Source organism: Apis laboriosa, unplaced genomic scaffold (assembly GCF_014066325.1).
Source record: "Apis laboriosa isolate Shangri-la unplaced genomic scaffold, ASM1406632v1 scaffold122_cov146, whole genome shotgun sequence".
Lineage (NCBI taxonomy): Eukaryota > Metazoa > Arthropoda > Insecta > Hymenoptera > Apidae > Apis > Apis laboriosa.
The window spans coordinates 1243387-1261902 of NW_025221084.1; the positions used below are offsets into that span (position 1 = coordinate 1243387).

The window sequence follows — 18516 nt, forward strand, 5'->3', positions numbered from 1 at the left end:
CAAACAAGAATTAAATTTATATCACAATCATAAATTCTCTAAAATATCTTTACCTAATTAACAACTCCAATCTCCATTCGATCCTTTATCCTGATCATTCGATTTCATCGGATGACCAAGGAACCAAGCTATTTCCAAAAGATTCTGCCACTGATTTCTAAAAATTCGATCACCACGTAGCCACCACGTGAAGTAACTCTGTAAATGTGGCGAGGTAACTTTTTCCTCGGCGTATTCCGGACGAAATCGACGAAATAAAGGGTGGGAGGAAGGGTTGTATATAATATACTGATTTTCGCGTGTAGGAAAGGAAGGGGGATATATTTGCCGCACGTCCGTGCCAGATTTCCTTGAGTTATATCGGCAAATGCGGGGGAAAATACGTTGTGTTCGAAACGTTCCAGCCTGGCCTGGACAAATGTTTCACGGCTCCATGTGCATCTGGTGCTCCACGTTTTACTCTCGTGGATAGAGAGAGCGTGCCGTTTTATCGCGAGCACCAATCTATTCTTTGATTGCGCCATTGTGCGTTTTCTCGGTTTACGTACTCCCTTCGAGGGAAAAACAGGACAAAGAGCGAAGAAACGATGTCGTTTCAACCGTTTCCTTTGCCTTCGTGTGCCATTGTTCTTCGAGGAAGTAAGGGTTGAAGAGGAGTAAGGAAGGGTTGATATCTTTCAAGAAAAGATTAAATATTGGTAATTATAATGTAGATGGAATTTTGAAATTCACACAATCGATTTTTTTTTAGCAATGAATTTTGAGTAAGTGGTGTATTTATGGATGAACACACTCTCACAGGATTTTAATTCTTTTGTTGCTATGTATGTATTGGTGTTCATGTTATCGGTTTATACAGCTTCATTTGTTCTATTTTACATTCAGATTACAAAAAAATTCATATTTCTTGTAATTTAATATTTTCCTGTATAAATTCAACGAGAAGAATTAATTTAGATTTGATATTTTTACATGTCTGAGAAAATAAATAATATTTTCACGAAATCGATTTTTTTTAATTTATTTATGAAAATGTATCAGATTGGTCGTAACATTTTTCACATACAAAGCATTGATCTTAAAAAATATATCATAAATATTGAGCAACCTTTTTCTTTACTCAATAAATTCCTTATTAAGATCCACTTCTTTGGTCTTAGAATTATTTTTGAAAAATTTTATTATATTATATTTCACTGTTTTTGAATTCTATTTATAATATATGTGTATATACATTTTACGTGCACTTTGCAATTTTCTCGAGTTTATATAAACACTCTTTCTATATAAATGGCCTTTTTGTCTAACAAAATATAGACAACTTACGTTCCAGATCATTTATTAATAAATTTTAGTTCGTTAATTTAGAAAAATGTAGTCTACGCCCAAATATATACTTAATAACACACACACACACATTTTCCATCATTTGATAAGATGATCAAGAAATTTGTGATCAAGAATATTTTCTAAAAAATTCTAGTTACTTTATCTATAAATTATAGATTTTTCAATACGCAACAAATTCCTCGTTTCTCACATCTCCATCGTCAACTTTTTATCATCGTTCGATGAAATTGAATAATCAAGGAACCACCTGTTTCAACATCTCTTTCCTCAAAAAATCGTGCCATCGATGACTATAACACAATTACACAAATTACTGGATTTACTCCCAGCTCTCCCAACTTTAACATATACACAATTTCACAATGGGCCCGTGACAGGTAGGTTCGTGTTCCTTGTCGATAAATCCCTCATTCAGATCCACTTCTTCACGGTCGGCAGTGCGTTCCGCCATGCGGAACCGTCCACTCGTACAGTCAATTTAGAGTGGCCGTACCTCGTGCGGTAGATAGAGGCGACCTTTTTAACTGTGCTCCGTTACGCATAATTTACGTTCATTATCTTTAATGGGCGGGCTATTAAGAGGGGCGCGAGTAATAGTATGGCAATACCACTAATGCTTCCGCTCCCCCTTACTTTATACCTTCTCCACCTTTTCTCCCCATTCTTTCCTTCTCTTTCTCTCGCACGCGCGTACACAACCACGCCTCGTCTCTCTCTCTCTCTCTCCTTCTCTCTTTCCTTCTCTCTCTCTCTCTTTCTCTCTTTCTTTCTTTCAGGCTGTTCGTTTCGCCATTTTTCTGCCAGCCACGGTTTAGAGGGCGCGCGCGAAGCAAACGATGCCGGGAGAGCATTACTCTTCGCGCGGGAGAATGCAATAATCGGCGAACGATCGTTCGTCCCGAATAAAAGTATTTTTTTTTTTTTTTTCCTTTTACGCGGAATGGGTAATTCGATGGGAATCGATGGACGATCGTTTTTCTTCAACCTACCTGGCTGTTGTCACCTTTCTGTTTTTCGCTTTTTCTCACTGCGACTCTCATTAACGAACGTGTTAACGACGATCTCTTTTTCTGAATTTTTTGCAGGATTTCTATCGTGATTTTTCAATCCTCGATTTCTAGGATAGTTTCTATTTTTGATTGAACGTAGGACGAAAGATAGAATAGAGTTTCGATAAAATGTATTTCATTCTGCGTAGGTGGTAGTGGATTCGCGATGTGATTTGATTTTGTACGCGGATGCGGAATCTTATTGGAGATTATGGAGTGAGAGATAATTTTGATTTGTTATTATAGATTGTCCTAATTTTTTACATACGTTTTTTTATTAAGATGAATTAATAATTAGATTGTGTGTTAAGTAATAGATGATGTTTTAAAAAATAAAATGTATAATATATAATAAATAAAATAAAATAATAAAAATTGAAAAAGTAACTTTTGGATATTAGCACAGAATACTTTATATATAAACTATATAAAATCTCATAAATGATAAAATATCATATATATATTGAACTAAGTATGAACATATGATTACTAATAACTGATGAATAAATTATGGAAAAAATAAAGGAAATTTGTATATTGAAAAAAATGAAAAGAACTTTGGAAGAATCTAAAGAGTAAAGTTATTCTCAAATTCTTATCGTAGATTTTAAATGATAACTTGTTATTTAATTTCTTAATTTTTTTTCTTAATTTCTTTATTTAATAAACAATTAGAGAAGCGATTAAAAACAATAGCCTAATACCTATCTTGAAAAAGAATGAAATATATATAAATTCAATAGAGAGAATATTATAATTATATATCAAGCTCCAATTTATTGTTTGTCCAATAGAAATTTTTCAATAAAAATTGATTAAAATTTTATAATATAAATAAGTCTAACACTATTTATCTGAATAGTGAATTTCATTTTTTGTTACCATCCCAGATACACGAAATTTAAAATTTATTATTTTAGATAAATAACGATGAACTCGATATGCATAATATGCATCGTGCAATAAAAAATTATTTAATACATAAATATTATCGATAGAATGATAAATAAAAGTATTCGCACATTTTGTTGTACGAATTTTGAAGAAAATTTATCTAACTCAAAAATTTTGATTTTAATGGAAATTTTTTTACGTAATATATATTTCATAAACTTTTTATATTCTAAGAAAACATATCCTCTTTTTCATTGAAAAAAATTGATGTATCCAACTTTGTATACAAAAACTTTAGGAATTTTGACGAAGATAAATAGTAGTAAAATGAATCATAAATTCCTATCCACTATACGAGTAAACTTTATTTAAAAATTTAACTTATAAATTCTACAGAGATAACTACTTATTCATACCTTAGTAACGTAATCATATTTTTAAATTCATTACTGTTTCCACTTTGAATCCTATTGAAATCAGATTATTAATAAATTTTCAGCTTATATATCTCAACATCTTATTCAACTTAGTTTTTAAATCCTTCATTGTTTTAATTCCATTTTTAATTTTTAACTCCATATTCATTCTTTTAATCCTTTCACAATCTCTTAATTTAATTCAATCTTATCATTAAATATAATTTATTTAATATGAATTTTATTAAAATATAATATAATTGTACATGTAATATATCTCATCATCTCAATTATCAAAGATATAAACAATTTACATACGAAAAATTAAATTCTTTAATCAAACTCTTGAATTAATATATGCAAATGTTTATACTATATTTGCAAAAAATTTAAATGTAAAAAGTATACATGGTATACAGAACGATGCAAAATATCTAAGGCAAACAACACATTATGATATTTATTTAAATTACATTTTTATTATGCCCATAAAAATTTCGATTTGCATAAATATTCAGCCTATTAACATAGGTAAATTTTATTAAAATCATGTTCTTTGAATTCCAAACATATATTACAAATCTTACAGTAAATAATTACATAATATCTCTACATTATCACAACAATAAACAACTTTCTCAACGGATTTGATATTTCATCATTTTCAAAATTCTCAAAATCCCTCTTGTCCTTTTGATTCGCTAGAAAGAAAAATTCTACGAAAGAACACGAAAAAAAAGATAAATTCTTGGACACAATAAAAGTTGCCTCAATCGTTCTATAAAATTCCATTCAACCAAGCGATCATCGTGATTTTTCGCGACCAGTTTCTGTCTTACTTCTCTTTGACAAAACTGCGTCCGAACTTTTGCACGACGGTTCACTGTTCGTTCATTCCTCGGACGGTCTTCGCGACATTCTGGCACGAGTATCTCCGAATGTCTTTCGACCTGTCACTTAGCGTTCCAAAGAAATAACATTTCCTCCTTCAGCATCAGCGCGACATTGTCGTCGTCGTCGTCGTCATGGCTCTCGTTGTCCGCGTCACCCTCGTTGGACACCCCAGTTTTCCCCTCTTTCCTGCAGGACATCGCGGTGAACAGATCCTTGTCCTTCCGTATTTTTGTTTCTCTCCAAGCATTCTTGTGTCCGACCAGGATCCACCCTTGCTAAGCGTTGTGTCACTGTCAGCTTGAATAATACATGTACAAAACGTGAAACGTTCAACTTGACGTTGTTTGTCCTCTACGAAGATGCTCTATGGTATGTGAAGCGATTTTTATGGTGTGTATAATAATCGAAAAGTCTTGGAACGTGTAGTATAATGGTTTTATTTGAACGTTGTAATTGTTGAATTTTCATTGTGAAAGGTTGCAATGATGGACAGTAGTTTATTATTATTTTAATATTTTTTAAGAAATGATCGATGAAAGTATAATAATAATATTCTAATAATAATATTCTTGATTGATATTCTCTGATTTTTACAGTATTAAGAATTACTACCAAAGTATCATCAAAGTTATTCTAATTAATAAATATTTTCTTATTTTAGAATCAATAGGAAATATTTTCTCTTGAGAAAGAAAATATTACTTATGGAATTGAATTGAACATCATAATTTATAGCTAAATTGGTTATTGATAATTGCAAATAATGAACAAAATTTTCCTGTTTGTTAACATTAACAATTTGTACTTGTTATTATTGATATTTTAATGTTTTCAACAAATAAAATTTTTTTATTAATTAATATCTTTCAAATATCTTTTATATAATATTTTGAATATTTTTAAATATTATCATAATTCAATAAAATTCTACTATTATTATAAAATATATTTATTTATATCATAAAATACAATTTATTATATATTATATTTATCAATATAAATTATAATAAAAAAGGAAAATATAAAGTATAAATTATATATATTATTATAGAGAGAACAAAATAATTTGATTATCTGAAATAATTTATTTATGTGAACTAACTTATTAAAAAAATATTAATAAAAATTTTTCACAAAAAAGTCCATATATATAATAATCCATATATATAAATGCCATATGAAAACAACTTTGTTTTCTTAAGTAGAAATATAATTTTAATCCATTAATTGATACAACACGTTGTTTTTTTATAAAAGAAAATATTTTAATTTAAATTTTGAAAAGACAAGAAACTCAAAGCAATACTCATCTAATTGTATTTTCCTTGTTAATAATTGATAATATGTGTGATAATGTAATGTGATAATATTTGATAAAATTTAAATTAAAATATTTTTCGAACATTTGAAAATAAATCAATCTTTTTTTTAAAAAATAATATATTCTTAATTAATGCACTAGCAAATATAATTCTATTTAAAAAGAAACTTGTCGACTTCATATATTCATTTGTGAAAAAATTATCAAATCGAAAATTAATTAATTAACCTGTAATAAAATTATCAAATTATGCATTTTTTTATATCATTCAATTTTAAATCTAAAATATTTTTTCTAAAATGAAACAAGATATTCAAAGTGATTAAGTTATTCATTCTATCACAAACATCCTTATTAACAAACATATATCCCTAAACAAAGTTTGTTAATTTAAACAAACTTAATTTGATAGGTACACACATACTATACACGTATTTCCTGGGACGTAAAATCTTTTCACAGAGATTCCGTGTTTCGGTAACAGTCGAAGGTTAAAGTAATTCTTGGCGCGGATTTCCTGTGTCGTCCCGGTAGTCAACAACTCGGTTAATGTTTCATCTCTCTCTCTCTCTCTCTCTTTCTCTTTCTGTAACTACGTATCTCCGTGTGTTTCAGGGATTGCCTTCGACATGAATTGGATGCACTGACGTCATCTGGAGTTTGCTACACGGTGAGTACACCTATGCAACGACGTGACCCGGCACACTCGACGATAATTCGACCAGGATATACGAGACGCTTTGAATTTTCTCGAATCGAGTCAATTCGAATGTTTATCTCGAATTTACCCATGCACGTTTGTGCGCTTTCAAAAGATCCTTTTGTATCTATAAATTATGTTTTTTCAGATTTTTTAAGCTGTACATACAGAATGCTCCTGAAATTATAATGCTTGATTTTATACGCAAAAATAGGTCAAAAAAAAAAAAATATTTTTTTCGTTTAAAGCTCCGTTTTCAAATAAATTAAATTTGAAAAATTTCAAATACAGTGAAATTGATCAATTTCCAATTGGATAAATGAACTATTAATAGATGTATATATTATTATATTCTATTTCTTGTATTTGTTTTCGAGTTATAACAAATTTTATATTGGATTAATTCTATTGACAGAAAAATTAGTAGTATTAAACTAATTCCATTATTTATAAATCATATATTCTATCATATATAATCAATGTTCATTGATATTCAAAATATTTCGTGAAAATATTAAGCAAGTTTTTTTAATCAATGTTTTAATTATAAAATAAGGATCATTTTAAATATCTAATGTGAAAAAGTATAATTGTACATAGACTATATTAATAAAATAACTCGAAAACAAAATCAAATAGGATCATATATTTATATGAATTCTTTTTATTGTTTTCAAACAACGAGCCATCTTGTATCTATTAATTTCAATGAAAAATTAGTATATATATTTTTAATAATACATAATCTAAATTTGACAAATATCAAAATTTATTTTAAATCATTTGACTCAGAATATTGATCAATCATAAATTCTTTTTTCATATTCCAATACACATTGTCTAAAATTTCTTTTCCAAATATCTTCTTTAATATTAATTATTTAATTAATTTTTTAATGATATCACAATAACTGTGCACAAATCCTTTTGTAATCTTTTTCATAATTTTTATCACCTGAAATCAAAAAAGGACACAGGAAAAAATCTGCTCTGACCAAAGAACACCTCTCCGCGGTAGGTAAAACACACCTTAACACGGTTATCCGAGCCATGAATAAATTTAACGCGACGACCGAGATTACGAGATTGGTCAAGTAATAATGCGCGTGAAAAGAGGCGTGCCCTTACCCCCGTCGTAGACGTTATCGAGTAAAACCATCCCCTTTCCACTTGAAACGACTTTCACGTATACACGTATATGCAAATCCTTCTGGATAATGTGTATACAAGGTGTTCTAATTTTAATTTATAATTTTAATTTATAAATGAGAAGTACTCGCTGTACAAGGTGTTCTAAGAAAGTGGAATAAATTATATCTTTCAAACGATGTTCAATGAAGCATAATTTTAATTGTTCGTAATTTTTACGCATTAGTGTTTCTGGAAAATGTAATTGCATTTTTTTTTTTTTAGAATTTTTACATAGAATTTTATAATTTTAATGTTTATTCTGTCTCTTTTTAAAGAAAATGTTTTTTTGAATTTTTAATATATTAATCAATGTAATTTATTTTTTTTTTCACAAAAAGATATTAAAAGATATTTATATTGAGAAATTATATTAATAAAAGATTCAAATGAAATCATATATGTTTTAATAACTTTTTACATAAATTAATTACTTGTCAATAAATTGAATTTTTGAGACACATGTCTTATTATTCTTTCAAAGTTCTTTAAAGAATAAACTATTTAAAAAAAAATTTATGAATAAAAACTATAAGATAATATTTAAAAAATACTAAGAAATAACATAAAATTTTATATATATAAACTTTTTGAAAGTTTATAACATCTAAAAATTTTTTATGAATTTAAAGGATTTAAATTATATATATAAATTAATATTAAAAAAAAATGATGGAAAATTAATATTTAGAAAATAATAAACTACATTGATTAGCGTATTAAAAATTATATGATTTCATTTAAAAAATATTATAAAATTAAATTATTTTTTTCAAAAAATTTGAATTCTTCTTTGAACATTTTTTTATACAAATAATTCATACGATAAAATAAGTTGGATAAATTATGTTAAAACAATATAAATAGATAGACAGTGATTTTTTTATGCAAAAAAAAAGAATATTTGTTCTTTTTCGAATAAATCATATTTTGAAAAGTTTTCAACCACAAATGAATTTGAATAATTACAGATTAAATATAAATAAATTAAAAAATGTGAAGTAAAATATTTTCATTTAAAAGTTTTCAAAAAAATACCATATTCATCATTGTACACTACCTTCAATCTCAATATTCTCAACAACAAAATTTAAATAATAAAAGAATCTTATTCTTCACTTTTCATTTATTTTATAGAATAATAAACGTTCTCTCGATAATTCACTTCATTTGCCAACAAAGTTTTTTCATAAACGAAAGAATCTCATTTTTTCACTCTTTCTCTCTCTCTCTCTCTCTCTCTCTCTCTCTCTCTTTTTCTTTTAACCTTTCATATATAAACCATTCATTCCGAGACACCCTATGTATGCATACATGTGTGCAATTCCGTGGTTCACAGACACGCGCTCGACTCGAAGTCTCGTAGAATCGTCCACGAGTGACAAATGGAGGTGGCGAGGCGCTCGAAAACATTTACACCGAATCGGATTAACGCGGGTATTTAATCCCGCCCGCGGCTTTTCTCTTTGGCACGAAAATGAAAAGCAAAGGTGTAGGTAAAAAAAAAAAAAAAAAAAAACCATAAGGCGTATTAAAAAAAATAAGGCAAAACGGGAGGGGGTATGGGTGGAGGAGAAGAGAAGGAGGGAGGAGAGTTGACAGGGGAGACGTTGAAACATGGCGGTGCGGATGCTGTGAGAAGGGGGCGAGAGGCGGAATTGCGAAGAAGGTAGGAAGATAGAGCTCGCCTTCGATGAAATCTCATCTCTTTAATGGGAGAAACTTTTCCACCGAGCGAAGTCATCTCCCTCGAGCTTTCTCATCGAGTATCGGATTTCTGGCTGATCGCGCGCCGCCGCTGCGAACGACACAGACACCCTTGAATCCCCGCCGCCGTCAGGAGGGGTGTTTTTTTTTTCACGAGAGTTAACGGTTGAAAGGAAGAGGAGAGGGGAAGGAAGAGAGAGAGAGAGAGAGAGAGAGAGAGAGAGGAAGAGAGAGGCTCGTGTCCGTGTTTTTTAATCATCCTGAAAAGGAGCCTCGAACGTGTCGCATCTTACGTTTGAATCGAGGAGATCGATGGAAGGGGGTGAGCGCGAACCTGTTCACGGTTATTTGTAGCGGGGGTGTCGAGGGCTATTCGTTGAACGATGTCGTGTCTGTTGGACATTCTGTGATGCGTGCTATGATTTCTCTTTTCGTTTGGGAATGGTGGAGAGATGACGTGAGGAAATAGAGATAGGGAAAGGGGTGGAAAGGGGTGAAAGTTGTTGGGAGAAGATGTAAAGCGATACGTGTTGATAGTTGTGATCGATGCGAATAGTTGAATTTTATTTTTTTAATTTAAAATATATACGCGCTTTCGCGTGTATGGAAATTTTTGCAAAAATGACAGAATTTATTAGAGAGTTGTTTTATGAACTTATTTATTACTTTTATACGAGCCCTTGTAAATAGAAAAGGGATTTTTAAGGAAAATTTTTATATCGAAACGTTTTTCATTATTGTTTAATTTTCTGATTTTGTTTAATTTTATGAGTTTTTCGCTTCAGATCTTTTTAATTTTTAGAATCTATATTGTTGCGTTGTTATGTTATTATTATCAGTGATATGATAATATCCAAGCTATTATATATATTATTAATATTATTTATTTTATCACATATTCTGAGTATAAATGAGAAAATGAATATGAGCATTTTATTTTTTGATATAAGATACTTAAGAATAATAAATATTTAGATTAAAAAGTTTGAAGGATTTCATATAGAATATATTGAATATAATAAATATAAATATTGAATCTTATAAAACTTTTGATTTTTTATATTTATTTTAAAATATAAAATTTTCAAAATTCCAATTTATATAGCCATCAATCAAATTTCTCATGTTTCTCCATTTTTTTCCAATTTTTCATTTCACTTTTTCATATTAATATCATAGTCGAAAAACATGAATACTTCAAATCTTTATTAATATTATTATATTAAAATTAATAATTATTATAATATAATTTATTTTTTTTGTTTCTTTAAAAATTATAAAATAGAAATTTTTTATTATAGCTGAAACGAAAAGATAATTATTTATAACAGTTACTATAAAATATCATTTGCAAAATTATCAATATACAAATCAAAATCTTATTTTATATTCATACTTCCTTTTTTATTTCATGTTATTAATTTATGAAACTAATATAAAATTTAATTTTTTTAATGATCAATTTTATATGTATTATACATATATAATGATAAATATCAGACAGCAAAAATTGATATAAAAAATGATAGAAAAAACAATATATAAAAACATCGCACAGTTTTCAAAAGTCTTCGATATCAATACTGAAATCACTTTTCCAGAGTTTTGAACAGTTTACTCCACGTTTTTAAAAGCGAGCTGAAGAATAAGGAGTTAAAGTTGAAAAAGATAAGCTTCAGTGAAAACTGACAGAGTAAGAGCAATGAAATATTTTGAAACGGAAGACATTCTGTTATAACAAGAGAAAACAATGGATTTAGCTTTTCTCTGATGGTACGCAGAATGGAGGAAGATTAAATAATGTTGAATGATAAAAACTTAATAAGCGATTAAAACTTCGTTTGCTTACGGAAATGTAGGAATTTGAAGCGTTATTTTTAGAATCATTCGATGTGAAGATTTTAAAAATGCTTATAATATATTTGCATTTTATGAGAAAGAGAAAAAGAAATATATATATATATATATATAATCACAAAAAATATTTTAATTAACTGAAACATTATTTACATGATGGAACAAAAATGGAAATTTAAATTTTGTTATGTTCTTGGTATATACTTAATTTTTTAAATAATATTCTTAAAATTTATCCAATATAAAATAAATTTTAAACTCATCTCTTAAAAATAATTATTATTAAAAAAATTAGTTTCTATATTCATAACTTTTCATATATTCATAAAATATTCAAAAAATTTAAATTAATCTAAAGATTAAAGACAATATTTTTTCTTTAATTATTTCAAAAATAAACTATTTATATGATCTTCTATTTATGTATGACAATTACATATAATCATTAAATGAATGTTATTTACAGTAGATAAAACTTATATCCCTAAAATAAATTTCAAAATGCGATTAAAATTATTTAAAAAACGAAGAGATTACCTTTCTTTCTCGATTCATAAAATATTCCAAAAATTTAAATCGTTGTAAAAAAATATTTAAAAAAAAAAGAAAAAAACATATATTTTCTTTAATTATCGTGAAAATGTACTGCCACTTTTAAATCCCTATAATTTATCCCCTTTAAGAGAGTGAAGCCGGAGAATTTGAAACTGCAGGCACATAAAATGCTCGTAGTTAAACGCTTTTGAATTTATCGAGGTAATCGCAGCGACCTGAAATCTTCCGTTGCATCTTTGCAGTTGGTAGAGCACGTGAGCACGATAACTCGAAGGGCTGTGCAACTTGTTCAAGGAACGTGTTTGCGGCACAGAATCTCACGTACGTTCGCACACGTATGCGACACACGTGCATCATGTTCACCGCGTTTCGTTGGAAATTGCCATTGGAAAGTCGTAATTAGTTTAATCAGTTTCACATTGCTCTCTCTCCTCGACGTTGCGTCCGAAAGACTTACGTCACCCCGCGTTTTCTTCGTTCTTATGCTCGTAAAAAGGTGTCCTTCCGTAAAAAGGATCGTCTTGAAATTTCTGTTGAAATTGAAATGCTCGAATTTAAACTTCCCTTCTATTAAAAACGTTTAATGAGTCTGATTTATGATTCTGGGTCGATTTTGGACAGTTTCGAAAAAAGGAAATCTTTCAATCTTTGAATTGGTTTTTTAGAAGATTTTTTAGAACTTCCTTTTTTCGTAGAAAATCATTATTTTGTTTTTATTTAACTTAATGATCGATACACGTTCTATACGGTTTATGAAAAAAAAATCTTATTATATTTTAGAATAATTTATTTATTATAAAAGAAAGAAATAAAATTACACAAATTCTTAACTACAAGATGTTCAGCTAGAGATATTCAAAATTTAAAAAATAATTTTTGAAAGTCAAGAATAAAAAAAATTGCAACATTATTGATATTAAAAATCGATAAAAACATTCTTGAGCACGAGCAAACTTTCGATCAAATGTATAATAGTTTGAACAAAAAAATTCTAGTGATCATAATCAATAAATAAAAAACAAAGCAGAAAACATTTCTTTTATTTTTAATTTTTATTTAATTTTGACTTAAAGAATTGCTCTTTAAATTCTTGTAATAAATGTAGTAAATATCGAATATTCTGTATATGAAATATTTCATACATTATAATTCTGAAACAACGGAAGTTAGAAAGAAATTATATTGTGAAAAATTGCTATCATTTCTAACTTGCTTAATCACGAGTTAATTAAAACTTTTAAACGAATATTTATAATACTATTGTACAATAAAGAAAAGTATGAAACATCTATGTATTTTAAATAAATGGATAAAGAAATGATGTCGCAGACTAATACTGTATTTTCTGTGAGTTGTTTGATAAAAGACCGAGCGAAGAGGGCGGAGGAAATAAATCGAAGAGGGATAATGCCTCGAAACGTTCATGTCAATCTCAAATGCCGTCAGTCCCTTCTCAAGATTCGTCTTCGCTTATTCGAGTGCAGTAACAAATACCTTTGCTCGTTACTTGTCATTCATAAGGTTTTATGTGGAGATAGCTGAACGTGCCTCTGTTCTATTCGTTTTCGTATAAGTCGAACTGACATTCCAATTCTCCCCACCTTAGACATTTTCTCGCATTTTCGTATAAACGCATTGAAAGGAATATTTCTTTCAAACCTCTTCCATGCACAAAAAAGGATATATTATTCGTATCTTTGAAGAAAATGTATTTGTGCTGTTAATATGTTAATAATCTCGTAAAGGATTTCGTTAAATAAAGAAAAGGTGGAAAAGAATTCATGATTATACATATTCGCAACATTTCTTCTAATTTTTTGAGGTAATTTTTTTTTTTATTAAAACAATTAATTTTTGTTCGATTAGAATTAATATTTTAGATTATAAAATAAACTATATATAAGTAATGTATTATTATTTATTTTCGGCATAATGAATAAACTGTCAATTTTATCATAAAATCAAATTTTTATGAATATAATTGAATGGAGTTTATAAAGAAATGGAATTTAAATTTTTAATTTGCTTTATTCTTTAAATGTAATAATACTTAATGCTTTAGATATTTCGTGTTTCTTAACATGTTATGCATAAATTCATTAATTATTTTCTAAAATTAATTACGTCAAATTGGTGATAAAACATATGTAAAAAAATTTTCTTTATCGAAAAAGGAAAAAAAAATAAATATAATTTTTGATATTTATTTTATATTTCATATTTTCTATTTAATCATAGTATTTTACATTTAAAAAGTTACAGAATTTTTTAATAAATTTTATATTTGGCTAAAAAATTTTTGCCAGGTATTTTTTTATTATTAATTGTATTTATAGAATGACAGTATATTTTATCGTATATTATATTTTATGCCAAATTATTATTATATTTTTTTTTCTATTATTTATTTTTTTTTTTCAGATTATTGGAAATATTGTTTCTCAACTTATTTGCCGAGAATAAAGAAAAGAGACAAAAATATTTTAGTAGAATTACCTCCAATCAGTTTCGAGTTGTTTAATTTTTTATTCAATTATTAATACAACAATATTCTCCAATATAAAAGTAATAAAAATTATAATATAGAAAAAAAAATAATATAATATTCAAGAAATCTTCAAATCAACGACTTTGTCATTCATCAAACTATAGAAAGACAGCTTTATTAGACACTAGTCTATATCTAAAAATTAAAAAATCCGAAAGACAAAAAATTTGATTGCAATAATACTTGGTCATACATATTCGTTTTAATCAAAAAGAAGATGATTAAAATTGATTTAAAATGAATCGAAAATACAGAATAAAATATTTCCATATAAAGATTCAAGAAAATTGAGTTTGACAATTTATTCATTACACATGTAAGTTATTTACATATCTTTTTAAAAGTATATCAATTTTTCAGACTACTTCTCTTTTTTTTTCAATCCAACGCTTCGTATATTCTCGCACTAAATTTCAATTCGAAGCAATTACGAATATAATTCTATTTTCAATCATCTGCAATATCCGAAATAACATCAAAATACTAAAATTGTTCTACATTCCCTAAAAAACTCAATAAAAAGGAAATATTAAATTATTTTTATCTTGTACTTATACGTATTCAAAAAAAATCTGTCTAATTTAATTTTCTATAATTCTACTCAGCAAAAAATGTTTAGAAATGTTTTTAAAAAAACCAAAAAACGCAAACATTCATCGTCCAAAAAAGAAATTTTACACTAAAAATTAAAACCATTTCGAGTAAAAGTTTTTTCCGCCGCAAAAAATTCGATTTACGGCGTCCATTCCATTCAAAAATCAGGCATCGAATCTCACGAATCATATATACCGCCAGCTACCTCACGGAAGGCATTCGCAATACTTTCGCCCCTTTTCTCTCCGCTCCGGTAATCGGTCATTCGTATCTCGCGGCACTGATGGAGAACGTAGCGGTTTCTACGTGTTCTCGATCGAGACACGGGCCACGTGATCGCGGCCGGGCCGATTCCGTGGCCGATCTACGATCGGGCGCGAGGCCGCTCCGGTGAAAAATGAGCCGGCTTCTCTCGAGACGGGAACAGGCCTGGCCACGCGAGCCAAGCGGCTACGCTACGTGACCCCCCGCCGGGACTTCATAAATCCGGCATCAATATCGAATAGGTGGCCCTTTTCTCTCACGTTTTCCGCGCACGCCATGCGCGGATCAAATTTATTGCGATCGTCGCCCGCTCTCGCGCTTCTACGATTAATAGAATCTGTCGAACGCTACTGTGCTCTCCTTCCCCCTCTCCCTCCACCTCTGCTTTTGCGCTGAATTTCGCGGAGAGATGTATAGTTGGATAAATGGGATGTACAGTAAGGTGAAACGAGGTAGAAATGGAACAGTTGTTTCGAAAAGGAGATCGGTTAGTTACGGAGATGGGCAAAATTTGAAGAGGTTGAAAGTTAAGGATAAAGTTACTTTGATAAATAGTCGATTATAATAACTAGTAAATGTTAATTGAGCATTTTAAATAAAGTTATTAAAATTGAATTAGTGCTCAATTTTGGCTAATTGTTTTCTATCAGATATATTATTCGGTTTTCTGTGTTCACGAAAGAGGCAAGAAAGAACACGAAGAATGAGGGAATTTCGTTAAACGATTTCAATTGTAAAGATTTATAGTTTTAATTTATGATTAAACTTCTCGTTTTCATGGATCTCTTTTTTTTTTCGAAACAATATTCTATTAATAGGAGAGATTTTTTCAAATAAGTTTTTGTGTTAAAAAAAATTATCAATTTTGATTTTTTTGTTTCTTTTTACAGAGTGTAACGAATGAGCAATATTTCATCGGATTCTGTTTCCTCATAAGGCTTAACAAGAAGAAAAGACACGGTTAGAGAATAGAGCTCGTAATCTTTTTTCATTTTCGCTTGAAAATTGTGATACGAAAATAACCGTTTTCATAAATAAAACGAAAGCTTAACAAATAATATTCGATATAAGAAATACGTCATAATAAATTCATAATATTTTCTATTAAATGAATTGAAGATAGAAACGAATTTTTCCTTTGTACTTTTTATTTCTCGCCAAAGATTTCCTCGTATCATTTCTCTCCATCCACTTTTTTTTTTATTTAGAACATTCATTTATTTTTCCCTCCATTCCTTCTATCTTTTCCTTTTCTCATTTATATCTTCCCCCCTCCCATTCTTATTTATCACCCCATCCCTTTCTGCTCCATCTTCTCTTTCCTTCCACCGTGCCCTTTTTTCCCCCTTTAACGCAACAGTTAGAGCTCGCGTTCTCTATCAAAGGACTTGCAACCTGTTCACGAACACCTTAATCGTCCGATGAGGAGAGAGAGACAGAGAACGAAAAAAGAAAAGAAAAAGAAAGAAAAAGCAAACAGAGAGGCGAGCAAAAGGCGCGTCGCGTCTCGTTGTTTCACCGAATGCATATTTCATCGAATCGACGCAATCCTCTCTAGACAATCATCTCGAGGGATCCTACACAAGATTTCTTTGGGAATCGAACAGGCCTCCGGGTCTACATCTTGATTAAAGCGATTGTTTCAACGAAGAGCACTTTTCTGCAGTCCCTGTCTCTCTCTCTCTCTCCTTTCCTTCCCCTCCTTCCTTCTTTCATTTCTAGATTTCTAGACTCCTCTCTTTCCCTCCAGAAACGTCCAAGCGTGATATCTACTTAATTACCGAAGCTTTTGTAAGCGAAACGAAGCAAGTGCTCGACAAAGAGCGTGGAGAGGGAGAGAGGAAGGTGTATATACATATATAAAAAGGATAGAGGGAGGGGAAAAAAAAATGAGAAAGGAAAGAAAGGGAGAAGAAAAGGAAGGGTAGAGAGACACTGCCGGTTGATACCGATGCTGGAAAAGGCTCGAGGAAATGTCCGTTGGTAAGAGGCATTTACATGTAAATGGCTCCATGGTTACGAAAGTCTCGTTGAGTGGGACGAGGAGAGGTGAAGTTAACGAGGCTCGATCGTCGGGAGGAAAAAAGAGAACGGCTGCCAGATGGAAAAAAACCAGTGCAGCATGGAGAGAAAGAAATGGGGGAGATATCGTTTCGTTTCGATTCAGACTTTTGTCTGTCGTTAACATCCATCGAACTTTTTCTATTTCTTGCCGCGCCTCAAATCTCGATTTTTTTAAATAATTTTTATTACGTTCAACATGGAAATCAAATCTCTGCAAGATATCGAATGATTATAATAGTTTGAAGTTTATTGTTATTTATTTATTATTATTGGATGTATCGTTGGTGTGATGAATATGCCTTAGTTGTATATCAAAGTGATTTGGCAAATGATTTTTATAAAACGTTCTATACCTGATGATACAATTGGATAGAAAGTGATTCTACTTCTGAAAAATGAATGTAGAATAAAAATTTTTCATTGCATTTTCAAGTAAAATAAGTTCGAAAAATTTTCAGATGTAATAAAAACTTTTTTCTTTTTTATTAAATACGAAAATGTCGATAGAACTATCGATAAATGTTACGTGTGAAAATAAGCACAAAATGTAGAATAAAATTTTATCGCTTAAATCCTTTTTTTTAAGAAAATGGAGATTAAACGTATACGATCAAAGAGTTATAAAATTGGCGAATTTTCAAATTCAATTTTCTCGAGAATTAATTTTTAAATGAAAAAAATTCTTTATTTAGTTTTAGAATTAAATTGCTAGTAACTCGAAAAATAAGTCTGAAGTAACGTAACAATATTTATTTTGTATATCAACTTTTGTGTTTGTTTTATTCTGTACAATCATTCCTTAAATTTTCTATTTCTATTTCTATTTTTTATTTTTTGTTTAATTTTCAAGACTTAACAGAATTATTTATTATTATTATATTTATTATAACTTATAGAGATATATTTAATATGTTATTTTATTATTTATTGCTATTATTTATTTATAATTATTTATATATTTATAATATTATAATATTTATAAAATATTTATAAAAGAGTTTCAGTTATTTTGTGATTCAGCTTCCTTAATTTATATAATTCAAATTATCATAATCAATTCATATTGATATTTTCTATATTGCTTCTATTTAATTTGGTGCAAACAGTTTCAAAGA

General features: G+C 29.0%; 1 long non-coding RNA gene across 1 annotated transcript in view; it reads left to right on the forward strand.

The window, feature by feature from the left end:
- LOC122720280 overlaps positions 1–18516 on the forward strand; it is a 202123-nt gene that overhangs the window by 130569 nt on the left and 53038 nt on the right. Inside the window, exon 2 of the long non-coding RNA XR_006347739.1 lies at positions 6540–6594. This is a non-coding gene — a long non-coding RNA (uncharacterized LOC122720280). The remainder of the gene's footprint in view (positions 1–6539; positions 6595–18516) is intronic.